Genomic DNA, 26,112 nt, shown 5'->3' with positions numbered 1-26,112 from the left:
GGCTCTGTGGCTTAGTTGGCTAAAGCGCCTGTCTCGTAAACAGGAGATCCTGGGTTCGAATCCCAGCGGGGCCTTAGGGTACGTGTGTTTTTTTTCCTTCCCCTTTTAATAAGGGCCGTCTGTTTTTGTAAATTTATCACAATTTTTAGTCTATAATCCTTAATCACAATATCAAATCCACTGCATAGAGCTTTAATCTCTCCAATCTCTCTTCATTACACCTGCATCCTCAAAGACTATTAGTTTCTGATGATGTCTCAGACAGTTATATTGGAATTTCACCAAACTCGGGTTCAAGTTCAATCACGGATCAAAAATCTCTAAAATAAAATTGTAAAACTTTTCATTCAAAACATTAAAAATATATTCTTCTGGTTTCTCAAACTCCATGGTAACCTTAAAGTCCACATGGATGAAAAATAGTTGCAATTTATGGAACATTTACTAAGTTGCACTTTGTGTATTTTCTCACATGCTTTTAATTCCTAGAATATTCACTGAAGTAAACATTATTATGCCAGTTTTACAGATAAAAAGTGAAGTATCAAAAGGAAATAAACTTGCCCAAATCTTACAGCTGATAAATAATCAAGCTAATATTTAAATCCACTATTTCTCAGTTACTTAAGTCAAAGTTATTTAAGTCAAAGTCTTAAGTAACAAATAATATTATTTATAAAAAGGAACAGTATCCAGTGTGATTTAGAATAATGGTTCTTCAAATTGTATGACACATGAACTCATTACATTATCTAAAAAAACTTTTGTCTATAAACACACAGACACATACACACAGACTTACGGACAAATTTTGCATATTCTTTTGAGATTTTCTCTCACCTCCTTAAGTTCTTGGGTGTCCATGTGCCACTGAAAAAAATCCATGACTTTCATAAATCAATAAACAGTAAATCACAAATGAATGTTCAGAAAAAATAAGCTGTTTTAGGGACAGGGGTCATATTTTATTTCTTGACATTGATTTTTATAGTACTATCACTCCCTTCCCTTGGTTGATTTAAAGTGGGTTATTAGAAGCAGATGTCCCAACAGGGGTGTTATGACTCTGAACCAGCAAGCCAGTTTCAAAAAGTTATATTTCTGGGTGTGAGATCACTGAAGTGAATTCTGAAAAGAATTCTATGTGGTCCATAAACACCTCTTAAAGCTAACTTCAAGCAGTGGAAGATATGCCTTCATCTGTTTTACGTGAAAATTACAGAACTCTAGTCATCACCTCATTCATTCCCAAAATTATTAATTCTATGCCTACTCACACCAAGGTGTGGAAAGGTAAGCTGAACAGGCCTGGTCTCTATCCCAAAGGAGATAAGAGCTTAGTTGGGGGTGGGTGAATAGATAGAAGTCATTTATATAATGACCAACATAACATTGTGGCTATGATAAGTGCTGCAAAAAAAGAATGACTGTGATTTAGAACCTACTGGTGGCATTTGGTTTCATCAGGGAGATAAGAGGAGAGTCTTCAGTTGCAAAGAAAGAGGACAGTGTAGGAAAGGGAGACAGAGCATAGGAAAACCCAGGCAGAGGAAGTTGGACAAGGTGCATTGGATTGGAAAAAAGCTGGTGTGAGTACAGTGGGAAGGCCATGGGCAAGCAGCCTGAGAGATGGGATGCTGAAGGATAGGACCAAACTGTGTCAGAATTTTAGAGGCCATGCCAAGGAGTTTTAATTTTATATTAAGAGCAACCAAAATCCATGTGTAATTGAACATAAACACATTTCAAAAATTATGAGTGAAGAAAAAAATATAAGGTTTGAGATGTATTCTCCCATTTATTGTGTTCTTTTTGGAAAATAAATTTAAAATTAACTAGAAAAGCAGATAACCAGTAACATAATCAGAAGTGGAGAAAGTATAAATTTAAGAAATAACTAAAAGGAATTGGCATCAAGTTTTAGGGGGAAAACCCCCCAAATTGAGAAAAAGCCTATATCTGCAACCTCAGGGGAGTTATTGCTCACAAATGACTCCTTTTCCAGATGTTTTAAGAGTAAAACTTCAGCAGACAAGTACATCAATGCCTTTGTTTAATTTTTGATTGATAAGAAATAATCCTATCCTCTTTCTCTTTACTTAATGGTGATGAATTCACTAATGTTTTAATGAGAATTTAGTTGTGCTTACTGGGAGTTCTCTGGAAAGTTTAGCTTTCTATTCTGTTTCTTATATAAAGTTCCTAGCTGCCAAAATAAGAGAGGTTGGAGTCAAGTCCTCCAAGGTCTTTTGATCCCCAGGGTGAATTATCTAAGGAGCCTTAAAAGAGCTTTGCAGTCCCCTCACGCTCAGCAAAGTGCTGAGTCAGTCTCTGTGCAAACTTAGCAAACAACTTCTAAGTTTATGTACTGGACCACAGATTGAAAAGTGAAGTGGCTCTCAACTCAATCCAAAGATGCTTTCCTCCCTCTAGTGAAAGCAATGCTCATTCAATGGATCAAGTCACACCAGAGAAAAATCTGTTCACATATAAATGCAGAGAAAAGGCTGGCAATAAAGTGACTGACTGTGCACAGGAGTGAAAGGAGCATGGAGCTGTCAGTGACAAATTCTGTATGCATGTCCTGGATCCTTCACTACCAAATGTGGACCTTTGGTAAGCAACTTGACTAGCCTAAGGTCTATCTCATTCTTTTCTTTTTATTTTAATTTTTACTTTTAAAATAATTTCATTTTTACAGAAACTTGCATCCTTCACTCAGTCTTCCCAAATATGGACCTTATCTCATATACATATCTCATATGTGTATATATATGTATACATATATATTTTATACATATGAGATATACTTTTAATCTCATATACATATGAGATATGCTTTTATCTCATATACATGTGAGATATACTTTTATCTCACATCTCATATGTATATATGTATACATATATATTTTATACATATGAAATATACATATGAGCTAAAATTTCCTATATATATGTATACACACACACACACATAGACACACGCACACATACTAAACCATTTGCCATTTAAGAATAAGTTGCCAGGCATGGTGGCTCATGCCTGTAATCCCAGCACTTTGGGAGGCCAAGGTGGGTGGATCATGAGGTCAGGAGTTTGAGACCAGCCTGGTCAATATGGAGGAACCCCATCTCTACTAAAAATACAAAAATTAGTCGGGTGTGGTGGCGCATGCCTGTAGTACCAGCTACTCAGGAGGCTGAAGCAGAAGATTCGCTTGAACCCGGGAGGCAGAGTTTGCAGTGAGCCAAGATAGCGCCACTGCACTCCAGCGTGGGCGACAGAGTGACACTCTGTCTCAAAAAAATAATAATAATAAATAAAAATAAAAAAGAATAAGTCGTGGATATAATGATCCTTTACCCCTAAATACTTCAATGTATGTTTCCTAACAGGAAAACACCCTCTTACATAACCACAGTACAATGATCAAAATCAGAAATTAACATAGATACAATACTATTGTCCAATATATATTGGGCCTTATTCAGACTGTGCTAATTGTCCCTAAAATGTCCTTTTTAGCAAAAGAAAATCTTTGAGCATATGTTGAATTGTCATGTTCTGTAGCCTTTCTTTTTCTTTTATAACACTGGTATTTTTAAAATAGTACAGGCCAGTTATTTTATAAAATATTCCTCTATTTGGGTTAGTCTGCTATTTCCTCATGATTGGATTTTGGTTATGTATTTTGGGTAGGAATACCAGAGAACTGACATTGTGCCCTTTTCAGTGCATTTTATCAGGAGATATTTAATGGCAGTTGTCCCATTACCAGTGGTATTAATTTTGGTCACCTGGTTATGACAGTGTTTGCCAGGTTTCTCCATTGTCATTAATAAGTGTCCTGGCTTTGAGACGATGTAAATATCCTGTTATCATTCAACTTTTATCAACTTAATTTAGCACCCATTGATGATCCTGGCCTGAATCAGTTAGAAGTATGATGGTTGCCAAATGATGATCTTGTAAATCTATCATTTATCCTACATTTACAAGTTATCTTTCTGCTATAGGAAGAAAAATATTTCCTTCCCCTCCCAGCCACCGGGCCCGGCCCAGTAATGTACTTTCTATTCAACAGTTGACTTTGAATATGATCACTTGTGGCTTGGCGTGGTGTTTCACGCCTGTAATCCCAGCATTTTGGGAGGCCGAATCGGGTGGATCACGAGGTCAGGAGATCGAGACCATCCTGGCTAACACGGTGAAACCCTGTCTGTACTAAAAATACAAAAAATTAGCCGGGCGTGGTGTAGTGCCAGCTACTCGGGAGGCTGAGGCAGGAGAATGGCGTGAACCCGGGAGGCGGAGCTTGCAGTGAGCCGAGATTGCGCCACTGCACTCCAGCCTGGGTGACGGAGCTCGACTCCATCTCAAAAAAAAATAAATTAATTAAAAATAAATAAATATATATATATATATATGTGATCACTCGTAAAATAGAAGGAATGGGAAGAATGGGAAATAAAATAATTGGTTTTAGCCTGGAAACCTAGAAGCACTGTGAAAAGATCAAAGAGATGTTGAAAAAACAAAGGGCAGAGGTGGAAAGAAACCAATCCTTTTTTCTGCCTAACCTCCTTTCTTACCCCTCCCACTTTCCAGAAAAGGAGTTACAGCTCCAGGGCCTGAGAGACCTTGGCAATAACAGTGAGCGAAAGATTTGCTCGGCAGCACATACATTGAACAAGAATCAGCACTAAAGCACTAGCATCTATTGAAGATGCCGTGGATTGAACCCGGGGCCTCATACATGGAAAGCATGCGCTCTACCACTGAGCTACATCCCCACATATGAAAAGTTGCTGTTCCAAAAAACGTTTTTAAAAATATACTGTATTCGATCAATTTTTTTTCCCCAAAATAAGTTTTAAATAGTTTGTTGTGCAAGAATTGTGTGAATTTTGCAGGTCATGAGTGTGAGAAAGAAGATTTAAATCAATGTCACTAAGTCCTTTAGAGTAATTGGAAACTCACCAGGCCCAACACAGAACAAGGGGTTGCAAAACTGGCTTTTATCCGAGCAGGACTATGTATATAAATCATTCAGATCCAGTCATTTGAAATGGCCAGAATAAAGAAAATTAGAACCATAGATGGTTACAGCAAACCACTGGGAAATTTCCTGATCTATTATACAAAGTCTAACTGTAATCAGAAGCCAGTTCAGTGGGTAAAGTACTGGGATAGATTCATCTTGTAAGGCACACCCAGTCTTAGGTTTTGGGCTTGGAATTATCCACAAACCAACCCTCCGCCTAGTCTAAGAAGAAAAATCCCACTCAGTAGATTGGGTGAGTAAATCTGAATCTTGTTGAATAAAAAGCTTAAGAGAAATGTGAATATTCAAATATAAATCTGGGTTACAAAATGTGAGAAACAGAATTCAGTGTTAGGCAGTAGATCTCAAAGTGTGGTCCTCAGAACAACAGCATCAGCATCACCTAGGATCTTACTAAAAATACAAATTCTCTGGGCCTACTCCAGACCTACGAGTCAGGGACTGTGGAAGTAGGGCTCAATAATCTGTGTTTTAGTAAGCCCTGATGGTGATTCTGGTACATGCTTAAGTTTGAGAACCGCTGATGTAAGTAAGGTATTGATGAATACAACATTGCTGTTTCATTTTCTTTTTTCTTTTTTTTTTTTTGAGACGACGTTTTTGCTCTTGTTGCCCAGGCTGGAGTGCAATGGCACGATCTTGGCTCTCTGCAACCTCTGCCTCCCGGGTTCAAGCAATTCTCCTGCCTCAGCCTCCCGAGTAGCTGGGATTACAGGCGACTGCCACCACGCCCGGCTAATTTTTGTGTCTTTAGTAGAGATGGGGTTTCACCATGTGGACCAGGCTGGTCTTGAACCTCTGACCTCAGGTGATCCACCCACCTCGGCCTCCCAAAGTGCTGGGATTACAGGCGTGAACCACCGCGCCCAGCCTGCTGTTTCATTTTCTAACAATAACACAGTACTAAGGTGTTTCTAGCATTTAAAAATAAAATAATTTGACATATTAGACCTGAATTTTTATGAGGGTGTATTAAAATATTTAAACGTGTGAGGGAAATAAAAGTGATTTTTAATATATTGTGAAAATAGTATGTGACTTTTTAAAAATTACTTGTGTATTAGACAAACAGTAGCAGATATTTCTGTTTATATTTGAAAGCCTTTGAACATTAAAGAATCTATCCACCATATTAAGAGAAGAAGAGGAGTCAGGAGAGAGAGAATTTGTTTCTGGACCTCAGTTATTTTCCCAATTTTGGTTGTTTTGAAGCAGCAACGTTTGAATCAGTGCACATGCAATTTGGGCTTTAGAGAGGATGTCCACCAGCTGGCTTCCTAGAGAGTTTAAACTTTTGTTTCTTTAATGTGCTGTCCATGGCTGAGTTTATGCAGTAGTACATGAGTTTAGCAACCACAAAATATTTTACTAAGAAACTGTTTAAAAAATAAAGTTTGGCTCTGCTCTTCTCCACAGAGCAAGGATAACATCGTAAAAGAATCCTATTTTTATTTTAATTATGCAATGCAAGGTGTCCTTGATGGAAGTCGTGTGATATGGTTTGGATCTGTGTCCCAGCCCAAATCTCACGTCTGATTGGAGCAGGGTCCTTGGTGGGAGGTGATTGGATCACGGGTGCAGTTTCCACCTTCCTGTTCTCCTGATAGTGATATCAGATCTGGGGATCTGATCTTTTAAATGTGTGTGGCCCCTCCCCCACCCCTCTGACCTGGTCCGTCCGGTAAGATGTGCTTGCTTCCCCTTCACCTGCTGCTATAATTGTAAGTTTCCTGAGGCTTCCCAGTCATGCTTCCTGTTAAGCATGTGGAACTGTGAATCAATTTAAACCTCTTTTTGGCCGGGCGTGGTGGCTCACGCCTGTAATCCCAACACTTTGGGAGGCCGAGGAGGGTGGATCACGAGGTCAGGAGATCAAGACCATCCTGGCTAACACGGTGAAACCCCGCCTCTACTAAAAATACAAAAAAATTTAGCCGGGCGTGGTGGCAGGCCCCTGTAGTCCCAGCTACTCGGGAGGCTGAGGCAGGAGAACAGCGTGAACCCGGGAGGAGGAGCTTGCAGTGAGCCGAGATCGCGCCACTGCACTCCGAGATCGCGCCACTGCACTCCAGCCTGGGCAACAGAGAGAGACTACGTCTCAAGAAAAAAAAACAACAAAAACCCTCTTTTCTTCATAAATTACCCAGTCTCAGGTAGGTCTTTGTTCCAGTATGAGAACAGACTAATTAATCTTCGCTCTTGTGTTACAAGGGAGACCTCATTTGAGATCAGCCTGCTGGCACTGCAATGAAGTGCTTTGTATCAGGAAACTGTACACTATTGACCTTTTTTTCTGTTCACAGCTGAGCCACATGTACATAATCCATATTTTGTTTTGTTTTGTACTTTTACAGCCTATTTTTGAAGATTAACACATTTGCAAAGTGACTGACACTATCTGCCTAACCGAATCAGTGTTACAGAAAGCTTGCTATAACTAGAACTATAATTTTTTTTTTTTTTTTTTGAGACGGAGTCTTGCTCTGTCACCTAGGCTGGAGTGCAGTGGCACGATCTCGGCTCACTGAAACCTCCACCTCCCCGGTTCAAGAAATTCTCCTGTCTCAGCCTCCCAAGTAGCCGGGATTAGGGGCGCCCACCACCGCGCCTGGCTAATTTTTGTATTTTTAGTAGAGAAGGGGTTTCACCACGTTGGCCAGGCTTGTCTCGAACTCCTGACCTCAAGTGATCCCCTGCCTTGGCCTCCCAAAGTGCTGGGATTACAGGCGTGAGCCACCGCACCCAGCCTAGAACTGTAAATCTTAAAAAAAGGTATGTGATAATAGAAGCCTGAAATTAAAACCTGCATTAAAAAAAATCACCAAATCTATTTGAAAACAAGTCAATTTGTGTTGAGAGGTGACAGCGTGCTGGCAGTCCACACAGCCCTTGCTCGCTCTCGGCGCCTCCTCTGCCTGGGCTCCCACTTTGGCGGCACTTGAGGAGCCCTTCAGCCCGCCACTGCACTGTGGGAGCCCCTTTCTGGGCTGGCCAAGGCCGGAGCTGGCTCCCTCAGCTTGCGGGGAGGTGTGGAGGGAGAGGCGCGGGCGGGAACCGGGGCTGCGCGCGGTGCTTGCCGGCCAGCGTGAGTTCCGGGTGGGCGTGGGCTCGGCGGACCCCGCGCTCGGAGCGGCCGGCGGGCCCCACCGGCCCCGGGCGGTGAGGGGCTTAGCACCTGGGCCAGCAGCTGCTGTGCTCAATTTCTCGCCGGGCCTTAGCTGCCTTCCCGCGGGGCAGGGCTCGGGACCTGCAGCCCGCCATGCCTGAGCTTCCCCCCACCCCCGTGGGCTCCTGTGCGGCCCGAGCCTCCCGAACGAGCGCCGCCCCCTGCTCCACGCCGCCCAGTCCCACTGACCACCCAAGGGCTGAGGAGTGCGGGCGCACGGCGAGAGACTGGCAGGCAGCTCCACCGCAGCCCAGGTGCGGGATCCACTAGGTGAAGCCAGCTGGGATCCTCAGTCTGGTGGGGACGTGGAGAACCTTTATGTCTAGCTCAGGGATTGTAAATACACCAATCGGCACTCTGTATCTAGCTCAAGGTTTGTAAACATACCAATCAGCACCCTGTGTCTAGCTCAGGGTTTGTGAATGCACCAGTGGACACTGTATCTAGCTACTCTGGTGGGGCCTTGGAGAACCTTCATGTCTAACTCAGGGATTGTAAATACACCATTCAGCGCTCTGTATCTAGCTCAAGGTTTGTAAACACACCAATCAGCACCCTGTATCTAGCTCAGGGTTTGTGAATGCACCAATCGACACTCTGTATCTAGCTACTCTGGTGGGGCCTTGGAAAACCTTTGTGTGTACACTCTATCTAGCTAATCTGGTGGGGAAGTGGAGAACCTTTGTGTCTAGCTCAGGCTCAGTCAAAACAGACCACTCGGCTCTACCAATCAGCAGGATGTGGGTGGGGCCAGATAAGAGAATAAAAGCAGGCTGCCCGATCCAGCACTGGCAACCAGCTTGGGTTCTTTTCCACACCGTGGAAGCTTTATTCTTTCGCTGTTTGCAATAAATCTTCCTAGCACTCACTCTTTGGGTCCATATTGTCTTTATGAGGTGTAACACTCACCATGAAGGTCTGCAGCTTCACTCCTGAAGCCAGCGAGACCACGAGCCCACTGGGAGGAACAAACAACTCCATGACGCGCTGCCTTAGGAGCTGTTAACACTCACCGCCAGGGTCTGCAGCTTCAGTTCTGAAGCCAGCGAGACCATAAGCCCACTGGAAGGAACAACTCCAGACGCGCCTCCTTGAGAGCTGTTACACTCACCGCGAAGGTCTACAGCTTCATTCCGTAGTCAGCGAGATTATGAACCCACCAGAAGAAAGAAACTCCGCACACATCCAAACATATGAAGGAACAAACTCCAGACATGCCACTTTTAAGAACTGTAACACTCACTGGGAGGGTCCGCGGCTTCATTGTTAAAGTCAGTGGGATCAAGAACCCGCCAATTCCGGACACAGTGTTATGCTGAAATTTTCAGGGGCTGTCAGATTTCTCCTTTTAGCCACATTTCTGAATGTATGCAAATCTCAATATTTCCCCATAGCCCTTTAACCCTTTGTACTTCAAAATACATTTTGTTTCGTGTTTTTTTGTTTTGTTTTTTGTGGGTTTTTTGTTTTGTTTTTTTTTTGAGATCTGTTCTGTCACCCAGGCTGGAGTGCAGTGGCAGGATCTCAGCTCACTGCAACCTCCACCTTCCGGATTCAAGTGATTCTTCTGCCTCAGCTTCCCCAGTAGCTGGGATTTTAGGCACGTGCCACCACACCAGGCTGATTTTTGTATATTTAGGAGACGAGGCTTCACCATGTTGGCCAGGCTAGTCTGGAACTCCTGAGTTCAGGCAATCCACCTGCCTCGGCCTCCCAAAGTGCTAGGACTACAGGTGTGAGCCACCGTGCCCATCCATGTTTTTTTTTTTCTTTGAAACAACAGTACATATAATAGAGGTACAATTCGTTGGGATTAAAAAAGAAAGGAGAAGAGAGGAAAATAAAACAGTAAAAACAGTTTGGATTTCCAGTTTGGGGTTCTGCATGTAAGTAGCTTGGATGTTGTCACTTTCAAAAGCTGAAGGAAGTGAAAAATCAGTAACTTTTTAGATTCATAAGATAGGTCACAGAGGAAACTGGTGCCCCCCCAAATTGGAGAGACAAACAGACACTGAAAATCACAGCACACTGGAGCAGAAATGTCTGTGGGAACCATTGCATAGATAAGAAAACCTGAATTCTAATCAATGAACTGCTGGAGGCTAGGTGTGGACAAGTCTGAGAGTTAAAAACTCCAGGGGGACCCAGTCACAGCAAGGCCCCCATCCTTTTGTGTGTTTTACTTACAGGAACTTGACCAGATTCTTGCAGTAAATATTAGAGAAAAATCCCCTTGTGCTTCCACATGGGGAAAGGAAAAGGGACTATTTTGAATAGCACCTGTTTGTCTTAATAAATTCTGCCCTCAGGAGAAACTAGTAAATCAGAGCCTAACTTGCTGAGGTTTTATCAGCTCTTGGGGGAGGAAAACTTCCATGTCATGGAAGGGAAATATTTAACTCCAGCCCACTCTAGCCATCCTGTCCATCTAAGGGAAGAGAAAAACAACTAAGCAACACTTGTATGATTCACAGTGCAGAGGTGCAGGCTTACTAAAAGACAGGCCTAATTGGAGGACTGCAGAAATCTTCCTGTCCCCCTGCATCTTGCCCTCACATTACTAAAGATCTATTTGCAGCAGTTCCTCTAACCCAGTGCATCATGTTGAGCTATCAAGAAAAAAGTTATAAGGCAAACTAAAAGGCAAAAAAACAGCTTGAAGATGGAAAGCAAGCATCAGAAACAGACATGGGCAGGGATCTTGGGATTACCAGATGGGAAATTCAAAACAACTATGATTAATATGCTAAGGGCTCTAATGGATAAATTAGACAGCATGCAAGAACAGATGGGTAATGTAAGCAAAGAATGGAAATTCTAAGAAACAACCACAAAGAAATGCTAGAGATAAAAATAAAATGCTGTAACAGAAATGAAGAATACTGTTGATGGGCTTATTAGTAGACTTCACATGGCTGAAGAAAGAAGCTTTGAACTTAAGGATATATCAGTAGAAATTTCCAAAACCGAAAAGCAAAGAGAAGAAAGACTGAAAAGAAACAAACCAGAACAAGTAGCAACTAAGCCTGTGAAAAGATGCTCCACATCATATCCCATCAGATAAGTGCAAATTAAAACAAGAGACAACACACACACCTATTAGAATGACCAAACTCCAGAACACTTACAACACCAAATACTGTTGAGGATGTCAAAAAATAGAAACTCTAATTCATTGTTGATGGAAATACAAAATGGTATGATGTCTTTGGAAGACTTTAGCAGTTTCTTACAAAACTAAACATATATTTATCATACAAGCCAGCAATTATACTCCTTAGTATCTATCCAGAGAAGTTGAAAACATATGTACACATAAAAACTTACACATATATGTCTATAGCAGCTTCATTCATAATTGCCCAAACTTGGAAACAACAAAGATTTCCTTCTGTAGGAGAATAAACAAACTGTGGCACATCCAGACCATGGAATATCGTTCAGTGCTAAAAAAAAGAAATGAGTTATCAAGCCGTGAAAAGACATGGAGAAAACAAGTACCATATTATTAGGTGAAAGAAGCCAATCTTAAAAAGTTATATACTGTATGATTCCAACTATATGGTATTCTGGAAAAGGCAAAGCTGTGGAGATAGTAAAAGATCAGAAGTTGCCAAGGGTTAGAGGGAGAGGGAGGGACTGATTAATTGGTGGAGCACAAAGGATTTTTAGCTCAGCGAAAATACTCTATACTATAATGGTGGATGTATGTCATTATATATTTATCCAAACCCATAAAATGTGCAACACCAAGCGTAAACCCTATTGTAAACTATGGACTTTGAGTAATACTGATGTGTCAATTTAGGTCATCAATTTTAACAAATGCACCGCTTTAACTAAACACGCAGGGCTAAGCAATAGACAGGGATTGACATCCCTAGAACCTGCATTGGCCTGTTGGTTACCAGCGTGTCCCGCAGCCCAGGCCGGGGGATGGACGCCCGAGTCAGGTCACCCAGACCTCTCCGCCACCAGTTGCGGTCTGTTAAGGAACCACTTGCGGCAGCGAGGAGCGGCAGGTGGTGGGTGGAAGGGAGTTAGTCTGGGATGCAGGGAAGCGCAGCAAGAGAAATAAGCAAAGAGCCAAAGGTTTTATCCTCCAGTTCGGCTCTCTTTGCTTATTTCTCGAGATTTATATTTATTTATTTTGGGGCCTCTTTTACTTGATTCGAAAGCTTTCATCTTAGCTTTTGCCTTCTTTTTTTTTTCACATTGGTTTTCTATTCTCCCTTCCCCTCCTCAACACGGCTGCAGACAGGGGTACAGCAAGGGGCAGGGCACCCACCGCTACTCTCTGGTATTTTTCGGGAGATTTCGAGTGCTTCAGGGGACCCAGGAACACCCACACTGACGACCGAGCAAGGCTTGTTCCAACGACAGACAGAGGAGGTCCTCCACAGAGAGGTGAACCGGCAAGGACAAGGAGTCCGCGACAAGGAGGAAGGGGCGGGATGGAAGGCGGGGAATAGTATCCCTGCCCGCCACACACAGGCGGGCAAGAAAGAAAACCGGGATGAGAGGCAGGGCGAGGCACAGGTTGGAGATGTGACGCGGCCGCAAACGCTAGGAGCTCCCTGGAGAAGTCAATGGACCACCCCAAGGTGAATCCTAAGAAGGCAGAGACGAGGCTTGGTCTGCGAGGAATGTTAGTCCGCTGAAACTGCGATCTGCGGGTTAAAATTAACCGCCGGAGAGCGGAGAGAAAGGGCCATGTTTTTATTGCTGAAGGGTAAAAGGACATATGTCCGAGGCCGAGCTGATAAACGGTTCCGGAAAATACTTAATGGTCCCCTCCCGCTAGCGCAGTGAGCATCCGACCGGGGAGACGCAGTGCTGGAGCTCGCACGTCAGCGCTTAACGGTGGTGTTTGCCCTTATCCATCCTTACCCATTCTGTCTCTAGCAGGATTATCAAAAAAATCACTCCAGCCTCGCGTCTATATCAGCGTTACTGGGAGGCCAGAGCTGTTCCCTCCAGCGGCGAGCTGGATCTCATTTTTCTGTAGGTCTCTGCTAAGCGTAAATTCAGTAAAAACCAGCTAATGCATTTTAGGCCCGCAAGCTCCTGCCTAAGACCTGCGGTCCGCAAAGCCCCAACGTTAGCGGGACAGATCGCTACTGGGTGTTCATTTCGGGCAAGGAAGCTCCACCCACCGGCGCAGAGAACTTTGGCCTGAATCCGAGAAGCACAACCCATATTGGTCCTCGTGCGTAACTCTCGGCCTTTATTTATTTGGTCAAGTCTTTCAAAATTCCTGGAGTCGTCAGTTTTTGATCAAGAATATGGTATACTTTCTGCTTAATGCCGTAGTTATATATGCTTATCTTTGCCAGAGCACTTGTCATACGCTATTGGAATGATTTGTTTATATAATTTTGAATCCTCCCTCCTCCACCTTCACACTTCATTGCAAGTCTCTGTACTGTGAAATATATCCTGAACCGAGGACACCTGTAATTTATTTCTCACTGCTCTGTGAGTGGCTGCTGTACTCCACCTCTATACTAAGGGTGTGGGAAGCCTGATGAAAGAAAAATAGTCTCTGCCCCCCAGAAGCTACCTTACTAGAGAAGGAAACAAACTTAACATAAATCTACTCTTATAAGCTGTTTGTGGTAAATGAAATTTAGGGAAAGTACAAGGAAGTTATGTATGGCATTAATAACAATTTGTTGAACCGACTTGATTTTCTATGAATATAAATTGAAAAAGCCGACGGAATTGGGTAGAGCTACTTTACATTGTTAAGGGCTATATGAGTAAACAAAGGGAAAAGAAGGTGTTCTGCGGAGGGGGATGTAGCTCAGTGGTAGAGCGCGTGCTTTGCATGTACGAGGTCCCGGGTTCGATTCCCGGCGTCTCCACTTTAGTACACTGGTTTGTTACTCTTCTTTCTTTAGGCAGAACTTCCTGACGTCTTCAAATACTTGAAAACAGGTCGGTGGCTTTAAAGGTCAGATGTATTTAACACGGCACACTTTCATAGTGCCGTGTCAAAATCCAAACTTTGTCCAACTGTCAAAACCCAAACTTTCTCCATCAAAATCCTGTAACGGCTAACTGCTTTAAGGCACTTTTAAATCTTACCACTCATTAACAAAATTGGGTTTACATTGTTGTGACTGAAGGTACATGATTTGTAGCCAGAAATACAGTTATTTGGAGCACAGTTGAAGATGATTCTATCTTCTCTCAGCCACGAGGATCATCTTAAGAGTTAGTTTTGAGGCGGAAGGGTTGGGCAGGGGCCAGGGCAGAGCAGGCGCCTCCTCGTGGCTGGGGCTTCAGCGCAAACCAGCTGCCTCACCAGCTCTGGAGCTCGCGCCGCTTGGCCTCATCTCACTCACGCTGTCCCTCCCATTGGCTTGCCTGGCTCTGTCTCACCTGTCGCGCCATGCCTCGCCTACCCGGGCTCTGTCCTCAACTCTGCCACCACCGCTGCGTGGCCCTGTTCGCCCTGCAGCCCGACCCCTGCCTTGCCCACTCTGAGCCTCCGCGCCAGCCCATGTATGCCATGGAAATATGGCTGTTGGAATTGTGGTGTTTTAAGGCCTTCTTAACACCGTCTGCATATGTGCTAAGCAGTCTGAGCCAGTTCAGAAAGGAGTAAATGGAAGAAGATGTTGAGCGCCTGTTAACGTCCAAAAAACTTTCAGAAAAAAAAAAACCAAAACTGTCTTCATAAACTGTAATACCACATTACAACCATTGTGGTATTCAGTTTCATAACCATCTTTATGATAAAAATTTTGGACTTTTTTAGTACTGTGTCTTATAGAGATGTATAGTCAAAAATGTTTTGCTTAAGTATTAAATACAACTGAAACACTTAAAAAAAGTTAGCTTTGAGCTTTATATCAGGAACTGTCTGAACTATTTGCCTTAAGATACCTTTTCTGCCGTTGTTACCCTGGTCTTTTCACCAATATGCTACCTTTTTTTGGTGGGGGGGGGGCTGTCATCTATACAATCTATAGTATCTGTTTATATAGCATATATTGTATTGTAAGCCATTTTTTCAGTTGCTTGTTGAATGAGACCTGGTCTGGTTCAACAGAATTTAAGGTCATTTGAATGACCTAAGGGTAACTTTTTCTTCTTAAAAATAAGACGTGAATTATTGACACAACCTTGAAGAAACAGCTATGCAAATGATGTTTATGAAAATTTTTTGGACTCAGGATTGGGGAGAGAACAGAGATGGTTGCAAGGATATAATAAGTGCTAGAGCTTACAATTTGCATGCCTAGGGTTCCCAGTTCCATCCTTAGTATCTCCAATTTGTCTTCCCCAAAAGGAGCAAAATGAAGCAAGACCTATTCTGTTTGTTCATAGGTTATTTCATTCCTCTTTCGATGTCACTGCTAGTGTTTACTTTTCATCTTCGTTCCCACTTCCTGGTAGTTATTCTACAAGAAACTATATAAAGACGCCATTTTTGTGGCAATTTTGGTCAACAATCAGAATAGTCAGTAATACCTACAGTGGGGATGTGGTTCAGTGGTAAAGACTGGAGGACCCAGATTTGATCCGCAGAACTTCCTCTTCCCACCTGTCTCTTTAAAGAGTGAGACATTGCATGAATTCTGTAAACAAAACAAGGCTTTTGTCTTTCTCCCCTTAACAATTTTGAAAATAGATTAAAACACCAGAAGTTGAGGCAGTTAAATACAGACATATATGTTTATTTAGTTTTTTATTGATGTATCATTCCATGTGCTGGCTGGCTTAGTAGATTAGATGGATACTGAGTGGATTTTTGATCTTTGCAAGGACCTTTTTTTGGTGTGGTGAATTTATTTATTTATTTATTTGTTCATTTATTTATTTATTGAGAAGCCTTGCTCTGTCGCCAGGCTGGAGTGCAGTGGCACGATCTTGGCTCACTGCAACCTCTGCCTCCTGGGTTCTAGCGATTCTCCTGCCTCAGCCTCCTGAGTAGCTAGGACTACAGGCACAGGCCACCACTCCTGGCTAATTTTTTGTACTTCTAGTAGAGATGGAGTTTCACCGTGTTAGCCAGGATGGTCTCGATCTGTAGCAGGACGAGTCGCAGACAAAACTCCTCAGAGACCAGATTAAAGAAGGAAGAGGTTTTTTATTCGGCCGGGAGCGTCGGCAGACTCGTGTCTTAAGAGCCGAGCTCCCCGAAAAAGAAACTCCTAGCCCTTTTAAGGGCTTACAACTCTAAGGGGTCTACGTGAAAAAGTCATAATAGATTAAGTAAGCGTGAGAAACGTGACTTTGGGCTACATACATCAGCTAACAGAACAAAAAGTTTTACAGTGCTTTCTCATACAATGTCTGGAATTTACAGATAACACCAGTAGTTTTGGTCAGGGGTTAATATTATCATTATTTTAGCCACCAGGGCCAGGTGGTGGTGCCAAGGTCGTCTAGCTATTTATGTTACTTCTGTTTCTTTCCAACTTTTTGCTTTCTCCCTTTTCTCCTGTCTTATAAACTAGGGAAAAGGGGAGGTTGGGGAGAAACTGAGAAGGACAACAGGAGAAGTGGTAGCCTCATACCACAGACCTCCCGACCTTGTGATCTGCCCGCCTTGGCCTCCCAAAGTGCTGGAATTACAGTCATGAGCCACCGCGCCCAGCCTTGTGTGGTGAATTTAATTGATTCTTTTGCAAAGCTCCCAACATCTCCTTATGTCCTGTCTAATATCACATGATGAATGTTTTCTCCCTTTTGGTTCCAGTAAAGAAATTTTTTTATTTTCAGTTATTGTCCTATTATTTCTTACTTTATTTTTTTTAGACAGAGTCTCACTCTGTCACCCAGGCTGGAGTGCAATGGTGTGATCTTGGCTCACTGCAACCTCCGCCTCCTGGGTTCAAGCAATTCTCCTGCCTCAGCCTCCCAACTAGCTGAGATTACAGGTGCCCGCCACCACGCCCAGCCTGGCCAACATGGTGAAACCCCGTCTCTACTAAAAATATAAAAAATTAGCTGGGTGTGGTGGTGTGTGCCTGTAATCCCAGCTACTCAGGAGGCTGAAGCAGGAGAATCACTTGAACCTGGGAGGCGGAGGTTGCAGTGAGCCAAGATCATGCCACTGCACTCCAGCCTGGGTGACAGAGACACCATCTTAAATAAATAAACAAGTAAACAAACAAACAAAATAAATAAATAAGAGAGGAGCGTTCTACAAACTGCTGTGGAAGAGAAGGGAAGACCATGATTATCTTAAATCTACCTGAAATAAAAATAGAATAAAATGAGGCAGAGTAGGAAGGGGGCTTGGCTTCACACTACCCCCACTAGGGCATTCCTTCATGCATCTCCACTGATCACAAAACCTACCCACACTGCCTCACTGACGCCATAATGTTAGAACTATGCATTTAAAAGAATTCCAGGAACTGACCTTAGGAGACAACCAAGGTTGCGGAGTGTCCCACTTTGGGAAGGAATGTTGAACAATCAATTGATTTACAGTCTCTTGCCTCCGGCCAGACCACAGGGTGGCTCATTAACTCAAGATAACCAGAGCAACTAAGTATGCCGCCCTGCACGCCCTACCCCTGACGTCAGTTCCCGCTCTTTGCCTCTTAAGAAAGCTTTGCCTCTTAAGAAAGACTCGGGCTCTGGAGCTCCAGCAGAGGCTGCGGCCTCGGCTCCAACCCGTCGGGCCCCGACTTGAAGCAGCGGGAAACCTCTCCTCACACCTCGGTGACCGGGTGGCCGCCGGGACACAGAGCCTTTGGGTGGCGGCGTATTTGCGGGTCGGGAAGAACCGCGCAGAGGCCACTGGGGCGCAGGGCCCGGGATCCGGTCCTCGGGCGACCGCTCTGTGCCAGTTGGGCGAGACTACCTGGTCCTGATAACAATGGACAACGGCTTTAATGGCCAGAAGCTCAGCGGAGTCCCGGATGAGGACGAGTGGAATGGTAACGGCCATGGGGCGGTTGGCCTTCCTTCTACCAGACCTTGATGTGGGAAGAGAGAAATGGAGTAACAAGCCACATTTGGCGCTTTGGAGATGCCCACTACGCTTTGGGAAGATGTACCGGCGTTTATAGAAGGCCTGAGTGTATAATGTGAGAAAGCTGCTCTCAGCTGCCCCCAAAACTTTTACAAGAAAACATTTGCCACATCTAGCCCTTCCAGATGTAAAGAAGCTGTCGACGTATGATAGACTAAGAATATCACACATCTTGTAAATTCCCATTTGTTTAAAAAAATCGTAGAAAATAAACATCTTCTGGAGATGACCTTTTGAAATGGAGATGTTGCATCACCTCTGGAAGCAACACCAGGAGCAGACACATACACGTTTGTTCAGTGGGTTAGACTAGGACATGGAGAAGATCTGAGAAGGAAGAGAAGAAGGTCCTATGCCAGACTGGTCATATTTAGAAGACGTTGACATATTATAATCATTGTCTTGGGTGTGCATTTTATTCCTCACTACTGTATATGTAGCTGACAACTCCAAGTACTTTTTGAAATGTCTAGTCTTTTTTTTTTGAGATGGAGTCTCTCTCTGTTGCCTAGGCTGGAGTGCAGTGGCGCGATCATGGCTCATCTCCCATGTACAAATGATTCTCCTGCCTCAGTCTCCCAAGTAGCTGGGATTACAGGCGCGCACCACCATGCCCGACTAATTTTTGTATTTTTAGTAGAAACGGGTTTCACCATGTTGCCAAGGCTGGTTTTGAACTCCTGACCTCAAATGATCCTCCCACCTCGGCCTCCCAAAGTACTGGGATTACAGGCCTGAGCCACTGCTCCCGGAAATGTCTAGTCTTTCTAGATGGTCTGAAGTGTCTAATATGTGTTAAATTTAGAGAGTAAAATATTACATTTTGTAAATATCTTTTGGTTAAAATTCATATGAAATGTTTTGAGAGGGGAATGGCCAACCACCAGTTCAGTAACAAACATTGTGTTTATGCACTGGCTCAGCGGAGGAGAAGGAGGCTGTGCAGAGAGCTCTATGCCACCAGTGTGCTTACGGTGAGGCAAGATTAACTATTGTCTCTCATGTCTGTGCACTTTGTTTTCCTTATCTGTGTATATACTGTTTATAGAGGAAAACAAGTCCTAATTTACATCTAGACTTTCTAGACATTAAAGAGGTTTCCAGTATATGATAAAAGTAGTTAGTAAACTAATATATTTTGAACATATTATTTTAAAATTCCTTGGGAAGATTGTCTTCTGAAAATCTGAGCATTGTTGGCCACTGGGTTGACTGAGATGGGAAGGGTTGTAGGCTGGAATATTTTTATTTGGAAGACTTTCAGATTTTAACTATTGTTACATGTGTACAGTTTATTCAAGACTGCTTTGCAGGACCAGCACGGTGGCTCACACCTGTAATGCCAGCACTTTGGGAGGCTGAGGTGGGTGGATTGCTTGAGGCCAGGAGTTCAAGACCAGCCTGGCCAACATGGTGAAACCCCATCTCTACTAAAAATACAAAAATTAGCTGGGTGTGGTGATGCACGTCTGTAATCCCAGCTACTTGGGAGGCTGAGACAGGAGAATCACTTGAACCAGGGAGGTGGAGGTTGCAGTGAGCCAAGATCACACCACTGCACTCCAGCCTAGGTGATGGAGCAAGACCCTGCTTCCAAAAAAAAAAAAAAAAAAAGAAAACTGCTTTGTATATAGCGGACAAATATACTCCTTACCTGAAACATCTAGCCTATCTAGATGTTTAGAAGTGCCTGGCATATGTTAAATATGCAGGTAACATTTAACCTCTAATGTAAAAGTAAGAGTAAAATAATCACTGAAAAATATCTTTTTGCTAAAATTCATAAGAAACAGTGTCTTTTGAAAGTGGAATTGTTGCCGGGCGCGGTGGCTCACTCCTGTAATCCCAGCACTTTAGGAGGCCGAGGCGGGTGGATCACCTGAGGTCAGGAGTTCGAAACCAGCCATGGTCATCATGGTGAAACTCTGTCTCTACTAAAAATACAAAATCAGCTGGGCGTGGTGGTACATGCCTGTATTCCCAGCTTCTTGGGAGGCTGAAGCAGGAGAATCGCTTGAACCTGAGAGGCAGAGGTTGCAATGAGCCAAGATCACGCCATTGCGCTCCATCCTGGGCACCAAGAGTGAAACTCCATCTAAAAAAAAAAAAGAAAGGAAAAGAAAGTGGAATTGTTAAACCACCCCTGTGAGAAGTATAGTAGTGTCTATACTTGTTTAATGGTTTAGTGGAAGTGGGAGGGAAGATATTGCAAAAGGTAATATGCTAGTGTGCTTATACTTGGAATTTTTAGACACCATTTTTCTGTATGTTTTGTGGATTTTGTTTTGCCATGTATAAAGTTTATAATAAACAAATTAGTCATAATTTTGCAACATCTAGTCCCTTAGATGTTAGAGGTTGCCAGTGTATGACAAAGTACTCAGTAAAATTAGCACATTTTGTACACTTTGTGTTGAAATTCATAGGAAAGCTTGTCTTCTGTAAATGACTTTTCGATACAAATTTGTTCAACCATCTCTAAGCATTACATGTGCCTGTACATGTCCACTGAATTGAAGGCAGAGAGAAGGAAGTGAGGAGGGAATGGTTCAAGACCAAAATGATCATATTTAGAAGATACCTCAGATTATAACCATTGTTACATGTATGCAATTTTATTTAACAGTGCTGTGTACATGGTGGGAAAGTTATATGAAATATCTAGTCTTTTCAGCTATTTAGAAGTGCTTGATGTATTTAAAAGTAGAAGTAGTTGAATAACACTTTGTAAATAGCTTTTAAAGACTGATGGGAAATACTGTATTTGGAAGTGGAATTGTTAAACCACCTCTCTGAACAGTGTGCTCTCTACTTGTTCATTGAGTTGAGGGAGGTAGGAGGAAAGAAACTGCAAAAGGTGTTTTGCTAGTGTGTACTAGAAAATGTCAGCTTATCCATTGCCTTATATGTTATGTGCTTTTCATTTAACTTTGCTATACTGTGCATATTGTACATATACTGGACAAATGAGTTGTTGAGTGTGTATTTTATAACATACAGTCTCTAGATATTAAATTTTATAATATCTAGTCAATTTTATAACATCTAGTCTCTAGATATTAAAGAGGTTGCCAGCGTATGACAAAAGTAGTGTTAATAAACTAACACATTTTGTACACTTTGTGTTAAAATTCATTTAAAGACTGTCTCCTGAAAAGGACTTTCGGAAGTGAAATGATATCATCAGCTAAGTGACACAAGTGCCTATATCCACTGGGTTTGTGGTGGAGAGGAGTGGGAAGAAATTAAGGATTCTAGACTAGAATGTTTCAATTTAGAAGACACTTTCAGATATAACCACTGTTACGCGTGTGGTTTATTCAACACTACTGTGTATATAGTGGACAAACTTAAGTCCTTAATTGAAACATCTAGGCTTTCTAAATGTTTAGAAATGCACAAAATACATTGTAGATATCGTTTTGATTCATATGAAATATTGTCTTTTGAAAACTGATCAAACTACTTCCCTGAGCAGTACACATTATTATATTTGTGCTGGTTCAGGGAGGAAGGAGAAGAAAGTGCAAAGGGCTTTATACCAGTGTGTTTATGGTCTTTTACTATGCTGTGTATATAGTGTATATAAATGCACAAAGGAGTCCTAATTTACAACATCTAGTCTTTCCAGATGTTAAAGAGGTTGCTAGTGTATGACAAAAGTAGAGTTAGTAAACTGATACATTGAGTACACTTTGTGTTAAAATTCATATAGTGTTCTTAAAAACACAGAAGTGATCAGGGCCCACTGGCTCATGCCTGTAATCCCAGCACTTTGGGAAGCCGAGGCGGGCAGATCACGAGCTCAGGAGATCAAGACCATCCTGGCTGACACGATGAAACCCCGCCTCTACTAAAAATACAAAAAAATTAGCCGGGCATATGGTGGCACACGCCTGTAGTCCCAGCTACTCGGGATGCTGAGGCAGGAGAATCGCATGAAGCTGGGAGGCAGAGGTTGCAGTGAGCTGAGATCTCGCCACTGCACTCCAGCCTAGGAAACAGAGTGAGACTCTGTCTCAAAAAAAAAAAAAAAAACAAAAACAAAAAAACCCCACAGAAGTGAAATTGTTAAAATCTCTAACTGGATGCTTATACCTCTTCTGGATGCTCATGCCTGTCCACAGGGTTAATTTAGAGGTGAGAAGGGGAACGATTCTAGGCCATAATGTTCCTATTTAGAAGACACTTTTAAATTATAGCCTGTGTCATGTATATGCACATTTATTCACCACTACTGTATATACAATGGAAAACAACTCCTATTTGAAACATGTCTTTCTAGATGTGTAAAAGCACACAACATAGGTTAAAAGTAGATATTAAAGTAACACCTTTCACCAAAATTGTCTAGGAGTGGTTCTATTTGGGAATGGAATTGTTAAACTTGATGTTTGGAGAGTACACTGACTTTTCACTGGGTAGTGGCAAGTTGTGGAGGAAGAAGTATGTAGGGGGAAGAGTTCTGTGCAGGTGAGTTAGATTAGTTCAGATGGTCTAACCAGTGTTCTATATGTGCATTTTAGTTAATATTGTTGTATATTAAAATGTAAGTCCTTTTGCTCAAAGTGTGTTGGAAGTAGAGGTAGTAAAACAATCCATTTATATCCTTTTGTTAGTTTTTAGGAAGGCCTGTCTTCCAGGAGTGACCTTTGTTAATCCACCTCTTGGAGCTGGACATATAGCCACCTGGATGGTGGAAGAGGGAAAAGAGGAAAGGTGAAGGGAAGGGCTCTTTGCTAGTATCTCTCCATTATCTAGAACATGGTTTTAGATGATAACCATAGGTCTATATGAGCACTTTACTTTTCAGTAAATATCTTTAGAAAAGATGTATCTTGGACATGGAATTGTGAAACCACCACTGGGTAGTGTATATCAGGACTTGTTCAACAGGTTAGCAGTAGAGAGGCAGAAGGAAGTATAAAGGGAGAGATGAATGCAGATGTGTCCATATTTCCATTTTGACGATAGCCATTGATGTATGTGCATCTCTTCTGGCTGTACTATAGGAATACATGAAGTAATTAAAAGGAAACATATCTTCTTGCTAATATTTTAATGGTATAGATCTGTTAATGAATTCTCTTAGAAACATTATACTTAGTGTATTCAGTTGCTTTATGTTTTATTTTCAATTGAGCACTAAGGGAATGCAGTATTTTAATCAGAACTCTGCTAGTGCTTTTATCTAGAGGCATGTCTCCATTTTTGCCTTCTATAAAATTTTTGTCCCAAAAAAAAGCAAGGTTACATTTTTTTTCTAACAGACTGAGTTGGTGCTGTATATTCTTGGTTGTCAGAATACTCATATAGCTTTGCAATTCTGAATTGGTAAATATTTATGATGTGTAAAAAAGCATAATATATACTATATACTGTAGAATCTCAATCCCATATAACTGGATGTTATGTCTACACACACAGGACCTAAAAGGACACATCAAAGTATAAACTACTTGTGATTGTGGATGACTTTGTTCTTTGTTTCTTGTGTTTTACTTTTTTCTCCTTCCTTCCTTCCTTCCCTCCCTCTCTCTCTTTCTTTCTTTTTTTTTTTTTTTTTAATTTTTTCAGAGTTTTGTTCTTTTTGCCCAGGCTGGAGTGCAGTGGTGTGATCTCGGCTCACTGCAACCTCCGCCTCCCAGGTTCAAGCGATCCTCCTGCCTCAGCCTCCTGAGTAGCTGGGATTACAGGTGCACACCACCACACCGAGCTAATTTTTTGTATTTTTAGTAGAGACGGGGTTTCATCATGTTGGCCAGGCTGGTCTCGAACTCCTGACCTCAGGTGATCCACCCACCTCTGCCTCCCAAAGTGCAGGGATTACAGGCGTGAGCCACCATGCTTGGCCTCTTGTGTTTTTTAATTTACTATAATGCACATATTACCTTTTAAAAAAAAAAGGTTATTTTAAAAACCTGGGGAAAGAAAGCGCTACTGGCTTTAAGCCATTCTTGTACCTCAGCCTCCTGAGTAGTTGGGATTACAGGCGCCTGCCACCATGCCTGGCTAATTTTTGTATTTTTAGTAAAGACGGTGTTGCACCCTGTTGCTAGGCTGGTCTCGAACTCTCAACCTCAAGTGATCAGCCCACCTCACCTCCCAAAGCACTGGGATTCCAGGCATGCGCCAACATGCCTGGACTCCATGCCATTTATTTCTTGAAGGTCAGTTTGTCCAGGAGAATTTTCCACATTCTGGATTTAGCTGACTGCATCATTATAATGTTATTAAACACATTTCTGTATCTCCAATATTTACTCTAAACAAATGGTTTTTATCTATTTGATTACAGAAATTTAATTTTCAACACAAGTATTTATTGTGGTCCTGGGTATGTTCTACTTTACTTTATTATGGGTTACATGATATGTGGTTGTCTCACATTTGATGATATAAAATTTAGCTTTGGTTTTCAGTGACGTCTGCCTACTCCAACCATTCTAGAGTCCTTCATCCAATTTCACCTAATGGTTATAGCAGCCATTGCCAATTATGACCTGTATGTGTTATAGCAATAGCAGTTGCAAAATGTTGACTCTAATTTTATAATCTCTCCTGCATTTATTAGCTGTTATTTCCTGAGAAGAAAAATCTTTCCCTCATCAACTATATGTTTATCCTGAAATACATTCCATACAGGAGAGACAGGATAAATACTTGATTCTTTTTCTTCATGTGTTAGCTTTCAATATAAAACTGATATTCAAAAACCTTCAAAGGTTGAATATGGAAAAGCTATTTTGTGTGTGTGTATCAGTGTGTATGTTTACGTTAACTTTGCAACCAGCTTCTTTACCAAATTCTCTATTTATAGTAAGTTTTTCATTTTGAGGGGTGGCTTCCAGATATATAATCCTACCAAGATACATAGATGGCTTTATCCCATTCTATCCAATAGTTAATTAATCCTTTAATTACTTTTTCATGTCTAAATGCTTTGGCTAATACCTCCATTACAATGTTAAGTAGTAGTGAAGATAATGAATATCCTTGTCTTGTCATGAAAAACAATTTAAATGTATTTGATCACAAAATACTATAAAAAGACTTAAATGGGAATACATACCATAAACAGCAACCCCCCCCCCCCCTTTTTTTTTCAGACAGTGTTTTGCTCTGTTTTCCCAGGCTGGAGTGCAGTGGCACAATCACAGCTCACTGCAGCCTTAACCTCTTGGGCTCAAGCAATTCTGCCTCAGCCTCCCAAGTAACTAGCTGGGAATATAGGCATGCACCACCATGCCCTGCTAATTTAAAAGAGATGATGTCTCTCTATGTTGCCCAGGCTGGTCTAGAACTCCTGGGCTCAAGCAATTCTCCTGCCTCAGCTTTTCAAAGTTCTGGGATTATAGGCATAAGCCACCATGCCCAGCCTCATAAACATCTATTAACATTATATATTATACAGAATAATTTATCAGAATAAAACATGATTTCTAGAAATCAATAAGTTAAAAAGGGAAAAACTGGTTTCTTTCATATTATGTATGAAATATTTCATACTAGCTCTGGCGTAGGCAAATCACCTTTGATTTGGATTGATTAACGTATGTAGGTGTTGTGGGATACTTTTTTGTGTTGGGGCAGTGGAGGTGGTCATCCAGTTAAATGTGTTTGTAAAATGAGTTCAACATGTGTTGGGGACCAGCCTCAACACCACCCGTAGGGTACCCAAAGTCTGGTGGAGACAAAGGATTGAGAAGAGACAAGTTAAGAGTAAAGGTGGGGAGCCAGGGGGCCCGTTGCAAAATGGAGGTTGCAAAAGGCTCAGAGCTCTGGTCTCCACACTATTTATAGAGTACAATCACTTAGATCTAAGAAGCAGATGTTCAGGGCGAAACAGTGAAAAGGTGGCAGTGCGTCATAGCCGTAAT

At 42.1% G+C, this 26,112-nt stretch overlaps 3 non-coding genes across 3 annotated transcripts; 2 read left to right on the top strand and 1 right to left on the bottom strand.

The window, feature by feature from the left end:
- TRNAT-CGU (transfer RNA threonine (anticodon CGU)) lies at positions 1-74 on the top strand. The gene has a single exon. It is a non-coding gene; the product is annotated as a tRNA-Thr (tRNA).
- A 4,648-nt stretch (positions 75-4,722) lies between these two features.
- Positions 4,723-4,794, bottom strand: TRNAA-UGC (transfer RNA alanine (anticodon UGC)). Its single transcript has one exon. It is a non-coding gene; the product is annotated as a tRNA-Gly (tRNA).
- Positions 4,795-14,027: 9,233 nt separating this feature from the next.
- On the top strand, positions 14,028-14,099 carry TRNAA-UGC (transfer RNA alanine (anticodon UGC)). The gene has a single exon. It is a non-coding gene; the product is annotated as a tRNA-Ala (tRNA).
- Positions 14,100-26,112: the final 12,013 nt, after the last annotated feature.

The sequence above is a fragment of the Pongo pygmaeus genome, chromosome 5 (assembly GCF_028885625.2).
Source record: "Pongo pygmaeus isolate AG05252 chromosome 5, NHGRI_mPonPyg2-v2.0_pri, whole genome shotgun sequence".
Taxonomy (NCBI): domain Eukaryota; kingdom Metazoa; phylum Chordata; class Mammalia; order Primates; family Hominidae; genus Pongo; species Pongo pygmaeus.
Note: the sequence above shows the minus strand (reverse complement) of the source record. Positions and strands in the feature narration are given on the sequence as shown.